Here is a 7,931-nt window from a genome sequence, read left to right as displayed (position 1 = left end):
CCCACTTTGTAATTGTTTTTGGTTATGGTTTTATTTTCAAAGCTGAATTATGAACAAGTGTTTGGAATGTTGGTTGCACTCACTGGAATGTTTTCCCTGAGCCCAGTACTGACTCCTGACAGTTAAAAATCAGTTGTCTGCTTTTGATGAAAAGATCATCACCCGAACCAATAATTGTTATCCTTGCAAACCTCAGCACTTCCCCTGCTTGTACAGTGACAAAAGGTATAAATCAGCCTCACGGCTCCTAATTAGTGCCATTAGCATTGGTTGTTATCGTGCGTTTGAAGCACTGGTGCCACAGAGCAGGGCTCTGGCCGGCCCAAGCCTTGGGTGTATTTAACAAAACTAAATTCCAACTGAAGGGCTGAATGGAGCCTCCACAGGCTCAGATTTTGGGGATGCAGTTCTGAAACTTCCTCAGCACATCCACTTTATTTGGGCCTTGGCTTGCATCACTGCCTGCCAGCACTAATTACAACATCCAAAAAACTCCAGTGTTTTCACAAAACAACAACAACAAAAAACAAACAACAAAAAAAAAAAAAAAAACAAAAAAAAAAAGCATCTCTGCATGACCACATAAGGGTAGTTAGACCATCAAGGGCTGCCAAGTGATTTTCACTGTTTGTATTTATGTATTGCCCCTCCCATCTCTGTTATTCCAGCATGGCAGATACCAACTGTTAATTCCACACGGTCATTTCTGTCGTGTGCTCTAATGCCTGCGAGGTGTATTTATTTCCTTAGCCTCCAAATAGAATTATTAGAACTCATCAATGAAGAGCTGATTGTTGGAAAAAAAAATATATAGAAGGGCAGCTGGGAATTATCTATGTACCTGTAGAAAAATCTGTGTTATGGTAATGGATCATATCCAGCTGCTGCAGTGCTTGTGCTGGGTTATTTACATTTCATTTCATTCTGGGCTCTCTGCTTGGCTCTAACGCAATTCTACCACTGGTAACAGCAAGAAGAGATGAAGTGTTCACCTCCTCTGGTAAATAGAACGTTGTGGCCAACTCTGGCCTGGCAGAGCTGTTCCTGTGCTGCTGCTCCCACAAGGAGAGCTGCAGGAGCAGGGAAACTTGGATTTCCTGAGCACTCCTGGAGTAACTGAAGCATCCCAACAATCCTGAAAGGAATAAATAAAATCACTCCCAGCAGCCGCCGCTGCACTGGGAAGGAAGACAAAAATATCTGATAACGGAGGAAGCAGATTGTCCAAAAGCTCCTGCATCTTGCTTTCGAATGTACCAGCAGTGTTTAAAAGCTGCTGCGCCATTCCTCGGCCGCGGAGGAGAACTGCTGACTGTGCGCTTTTCGAGTAAAGATGGAGCGCAATCTGTATGCAAATGAGATGTTAATACGGCATATAAAAGTAAAATTCAATAAAACAAGTTTGCACTGAGCTCACAGAAATGTGGCCGTTCCTTGGCTTGGGCTCCTCGCTGGGTTTTTGCTGACTCAGTTTCCCCGGTGCAGTTTATATAAATTGTGAGATTTAGCAGACAAAACCAAAGAGCATCTTTCCTGCTAATGAGGTGCGAGAATGACCCAAACATCCCCAGCATTCCTGAGAGCCGGGTTAAAAACCCCATCGATGGCCCTGAAGTTTGTGCTGCTTGCCCTGCAAAGGGCACTAAAAGCCGCGACTCAGCTGCTTGCCTTGGATGGGACACGGCCGCATAAAAAATTTTAAGAGGAAGAAATTCTGGACTCAAGAGTTTGTTGGCAACTTGTGGTTTACAACAGCAACTGGAATAACCTGCTGGTAAAATTCCACCCCATTCAAACACCCAATAAAGGAGGGAGGAAAACCAAGAGCTGTCCATTCCTATTGGGAAGAAACTGATATTCAGGTACGAAATAAAGAATTTACCAGGTTTAACAAACACATTTACCAGGTTAACTATGAAATTGTCTTCACACTCCTATTTGTAATACAGCATTTTGCTACCCAACCATGTGTTTTCATCGATTCCTTTGGGTTGGGAAATACTTTTAAGATCACAGCACTTTACAAACATTAATTAGTGAGTTGTTAATTACAAAAGTGAGAGTTTAACCCACATTTCATAGAGCAAAAATCAAAAAATCCAGAGTAAAAGGCCCTGAAATTCTCCCTGAGGTGTCTCACATTTGTATTTATGAGTCTGGTCTCTCAGATTTGATTATTTGACAGAAGACCTTGGAAAGTGCTTTTGCTCACTCTGGTCTTACAGAGAGCCCAAACCCCACAGTTGCAATATATCTTCTGTTGTATAAAACTATGGGCTTGACTCTGAGGCCATGCTGGTATTTTTTGTTTGAACTAATTAGGTTTTGTTCCTATAACTGCCAAAAATTCTTAATTGTATTTTAAAGCAGTTAGTTAGGCAAAACTGAAGGGTCAACATTCAGAGAAAATGTCCTTCTTTAGGATTTTTATCAAGAATGAACATTTCTTTTGCCCATAAACAGAAAACCCCCTGAGTTACTCAATCCACTCAGCATTGCTAATATCTGAGTCTATCTTTGAAGCAATAATTCCTTCAATAGCTCAGAAACCTTGGGCTGAGTGCATGGAAGTGGCATTTCTCCATGGTCCACATTTTGTGTGGGAGTTTGCCAAAATCTCCTCCCTCTTCAGACTCAGCTCAGAAAGGGCCCTTGACTCAAACTCAGAACACAAGATTTGCAATTATCACCACTTTGTTTTACATCAGCCCTTCCAAATTCCACTTCTGCCCGCAGAATATTGCACAGAGGTTGGGGTGAACAAGGCAGGGAAGGTGAGGGTTTGAGCCAAGATGGGAAGAGCTCAGCAGGAAAATGGATAGCTGAGCTCTCTGCTTGGCAAACCAGTATGAAACTGTAATGATTTGCAGGCACTGCAGAACAGATGATCTTTAAAGATTTAAAAGAGAATATGTTCTCTTCTTAAAAGAGAAATTGTGACTTTTCAGATGTGAAAAAATCCTTGTACCTTCCCTGGCAGTTTGTATTCAGCAATGATAACTCCAGAAAAATTCCCCTCTTTACCTCCAGTGACCTCTTGAATCCTGCCATTATCTGGCATCTCTTCTAAGGCATTACAATAAAAATAATAGCAGCAATAGTGGGCTTTCTATCAGCATAAATATTTATAGTTACATTTTGATAATATTCATGCCATTTTCCTAATAGGAAATAACCTAATGATCTGGCAGGTTATACTTGTCCAGGGGTTCCTTTTTTGCAGATCAAGAAGAAATTTCTTAGCAACCGGGAGGTGTAAATTGAAGTGATCTTTATTTCTGTATTCTGCCTCAAATGAGATGCTGCCTTTAATCATCCACCAGGCAAAAGATTTTTTCCTACATCAATGAGGAATGTGAGGATGCTCCTCTGTTGTGCTGGTGAAAGCAACTGGTTTTCTTCTGAAGTCTGGGACAACTCTGCTGTTCTGTTGTACCTTGGTGTGCTCTGTCCTTGTGGGTGACAGAACCCTGGACTGGGAAAGTCTTTGTGGGGTGTTTGGTAAATTTATGCAACCTGGAGTGCAGCAACAGCAGCTGGAAAATGTTTAAATATTGTGCCTTAAAGCCAGCCCTTGGATTTATTCCAGCAAATCCTGTGCATTCAGTAACAGCAGATAACAAAACATCATTTCCCATGCTATGAGTAGTCTTTAGGCATCAGTAAAAATGTACTTAATCAATTTATATTAAATTACTGTGCAATCACCATGGCAGTTTAAGGCTATGCCTATGTATATTAGACATTTTATCAGATAATTATTATGTTCACTAAACTTGATATTTTATATCTGTACAACTGGTATCTTTAAATGGATATTTTATTATATCTGGACTACCACAATAACTGGGACTGCGTTAAAGGGTAGTTAGGGATGACACTTTTTAATTGTCTGTGCTGTACCTTTTGGTGGGGTGCCCCATAAAAGAGCAAACAGGGTTTGCAGTAAGCAGTGCTCCAAGCAGAGCTCTGGGCTCCTCCCTGCTGCAGGTGTCCCACAGCCCCTGGGTGCTGGCACAAGGAAGGACAAACTGGCCTCAGTCCGTCTGTTCCTGCTGCTCGGCCTCACCTGAGGACTGTGGCCAATAATTCTCCACCTACAGCATGTTCTGGGCCTCTTCAAAGCACTTTACAGCCCTAAAGGCTTAGAAATGGTATTTTTGTGAGTATTTTCCTGTGCTGCTGCACTGGGCTGTGCCTCAGCTCTGCTGACAGCTCAGAGGTCACCTCAGAGGTCCCAGCCCCACACACCCTCCTGATGCTGAGGCACAAAGCTGCTGCTGGATGTGCAGATAATTCACCACCCAGGAATGTGAACCCAGCCCTTCATCCCCAGGGTTTCACTGGGGTTTGGACACAGCTTTGGAGGTACCAATCCAAACATTCATTTTGGATTACTTCACAAACTGGCAGAGCACAATTTTCTCTCCATTTAAGGAGCTGGGAAGCTTTGACCTTTCCCTATCTCTGCTGTTTGCTTCTGCTGTCATCTCATGCAAGTCCTTTAATTTCTCTGTATCTTACTCTCTACAACTTCAAATCTGAAATAACTCATGAAGAGCAGCCACTATTGACATTTTTGCCAGGCCAGGCCATGTCTATTTAAGCCCACGGAAGCTGCACACTCTTCTTTGTGTGTCCCTACTAGTGCATTTTCTGTTCTGAGGTGAAATATAACCATTTTACATTATTGCAATTGTAAATGTCTGTTGTCAGGCCCTATTTATAATTATGGAAGTGTTTCCCTGGAGTACCCTTAGCAACTAATTTCAGGATCAGGATAAGTAGAAAATAAACTTGTGCTGGGCTGTGTAGGCATTTATCAAATCAAATGATTACAGAAAATTAATCTTTCTATAGTGGTCTATGAAGTCACGAGAAACCAAGTGCATTTTAAATGCATGAATCTCACTGGTATGGGGAAAAAAACAACAAAAACCCATGACCATGCACCCAGCCATATATATTGGCCCTATGAAAAAAACTAAACATGGATAATTTCCTTCTTTTTCCTCTTACTACCTCACTAGACCCTCACTGTGAATTTCTTTAGCAAACAAACTGATTGGATGGGCAAATATTTGCTCAGTTTTCCAAGTAGGTTTGCTCTGAAATTTTTCTTTCTGAAAAGTTGTTGCCTGCTCAGTCATCTCCTTTATAAAAGCAGGATTTTTTTGGAGAGACTTTAAAACACAGTCTTACATTTGTGTGGCTCACCAGAGCACAGAGCAGAGCCTGTGGGTACTCTTTGAGGAAGAATTTTCCCATTATTTATTGAGAGAATTTAATGACATTCAGGAGCCTTTACCTTATCTGCATGAGGTTTTTTAATCTCAAGTTTCTTTTTAGGAACTATGTGAACTAAAATAGTAAAGGCCAAGCTTGACAGGAGGTTTTGATGCTCCTGCAGTTGTGCCATTGCAAACAAGGTGAGAATGTGCTCCTGGAAGCATCAGGAGCCTTTCCAAGCTGCCCTTGGCACAAAGAGGCCCTTGACCAAGCAGGCCATGACTCTGCTCATGGCTCTGTCACCCCCTCCCTCTGAGCCCTCCCAGTTCCAGACCCCTGCTCAGACAGGGCAGCTCCCAAAGGTGGTGCCATGGATCTCTCCAGAGCCTTTCCCTGCTGTGGATCCAGCCCTGCCATCCCTGCAGGAAGCACTGAGTGATGCTCTCCAGCCACACCTGAGCTGGAGCAGCTCCAGCCCAGGCCCCACCAGGCCCAGGCTGCCCTTGTCCTCTGCTCCACCAGGCACATTCCCAGAGCCACATATTTATTTAATGTTAATGCCTCGTTGTCTTGACATTCATCATGTGCTAAGCTGGGAAAGTAATTAAAGTTAATTTCTGCTTGGGGGAGGATGAGGAAAGGTGGGGGGAGCATCCTCACTGTAAATTCTTATTCATATTTCTTTCCTGTTTTGTGATTCTCAATCGGAGTTTTCTAATAACAGATCATTTCTTTTTGTCTAACTTTAATCTGGCCCTGCTTGACAAGCACCATCCTTTTCATTGAAGGGTAAGACCACTTAAAGAAAGGCCAATAAGCCCTTGCACTGCTCAGCTGACTGGGGTGATTTGTCACCCTGTGCAGTGGTGGTCACACCAATGGATTTATCTCAAGGTAAATGGAGATGCTGAGACCTGGGACCTGGAGCTTTGATTAAGGCCCCCTTTTTGTAGTGTTGATAGATGTTGCTTGTGTTTATCTATTTGAAATGCCACTAAATCTGTGAATACAATGGAAAAAGAGAGTAGTTTGCAGCTGAAAACATATTAGTGATTTATGTTTCACTAAGAAGCACAATAGAGAGACAGAGGCTATTAAGAGGAGCTATTTTCATGAGAAATAGTTCTGCTTTAAAACATTATCAACCACACCTTGATAAAGACCTACATGCATGCATAATGGTGTTTACTTATCCCTTTAGTTGAGTGCAATATACATCTGGAATGCACAGCCCCAAATTATTAATAAGCCAGGAGACACTTTGCCATGCAAATGCACAGGAATGGGATACTTTGCATGTTAATTGTCTTCCTGAGAAACAGCCAGAACAAGGCACCAATCCGGGACTTCAGGTGGGCTCCACATCCCTTAAAACAGCTCCAAATCCTGCTGACCGTTATTGCCAGCATTTATTCACAACATTTGAGTAGAAATAACCAGTGGGGTGACACAAAGGGATTATAATGCATCGATATAAGTTATAACATGAATCAATGTCAACAAGACGCACCCATTTAAATGAATAGGGTCAGATGAGAACGCTGGATCACCCTGACTCGCATGACAGTTACAAATGCATAACCTAGTCTGCATAATAGGAGTGTACAAACCAGCAGAGATTTGTAAACTTGGTTCATTTCAAGCAGAACTGACCCACAGCAACGGAAAAAGGAGAAGGCAACGGAGCTGTCTAGGAAAGAAGTGATTCTCTAGTTTGTTGTTTAACCAAAGGCATAATGAGGTTTCATTTTCTCAAGCTTGAGCAGAGCTCGTGGACCTGAGCCGCTGTTAGGTAGCCAAGCCATTTATCCACAACGTTCAATTAAAAGACAAAGATAACACGTCCCCTTCCAAACCCATTTCTGTTTACAAATGCAAAATAAAGCGTCCTGCTCTGCCTGGTGCGTGCAAATACCAGGGCACGCTGCAATTGCAGGTTTGGGATGAACTGTGCTGGGTTATGATTTATTGAAACGTTCCGAGGATTCCTCTCCGCCGCTAATGAACAGCGGTGGAGGGGGGAAGGCTGGAAAACGCTGGAGCACCTGGAGCATGACAACTCCTGCAGCAAGTTCTGTACCTGAGGGTGCTGCTGGGGCTGGGGCTTGGCACCGCAGTGCGCTGAGAGCGGAGCAAAGCTCTTAAATCTGGACAACACCTGCACCTCATTTGCTTTAGAGAGGCGCCATGACCTGACTGCTGATGGCGAGCCCTCCCTTTCATCCTCGGGATTATGACAAGTTATTAATTGCCACCATTAGCTGCAGCAGCCTGCCTGAGATCTCTGCTGCTCTCTGGAGGTGAGAAACTCTGCGTGTGAACGCCGAGAGAGAAGCCGGGAAGCGCTGGGGCAAACAGAGCAACAATCTGCCCAAAAGGGATTGTGAGGCTGTGAATAATTTATTAGAAAACATTTTTCTTTGTCCTTCCCACAGACCCACAAATCCTCCCTAAGCGCTCTTTAGCAGCCTAGCAGATAATATACTTACACATCTCAGAGCTTGCTAAATAGAGTGAGCAGGCCAGAGTTCACTCCTAGCCCAGCACAGCTCAAACACCCTCATCCTCTCCTGGAAGTCCTTGCCGTGCAAGCTTTTTGTAATTAGCTAGAAAAGCGAATAAAAAATGACAAATCCATGCTTGGAAAACAAATTTTTCCCCCCTTTTGTTTGCAATTGGGTAGTGAATGTGTCAGCTCCTCC

This window comes from Camarhynchus parvulus, chromosome 8 (genome assembly GCF_901933205.1).
Source record: "Camarhynchus parvulus chromosome 8, STF_HiC, whole genome shotgun sequence".
NCBI classification, from domain to species: Eukaryota; Metazoa; Chordata; class Aves; order Passeriformes; family Thraupidae; genus Camarhynchus; species Camarhynchus parvulus.
Note: the sequence above shows the minus strand (reverse complement) of the source record.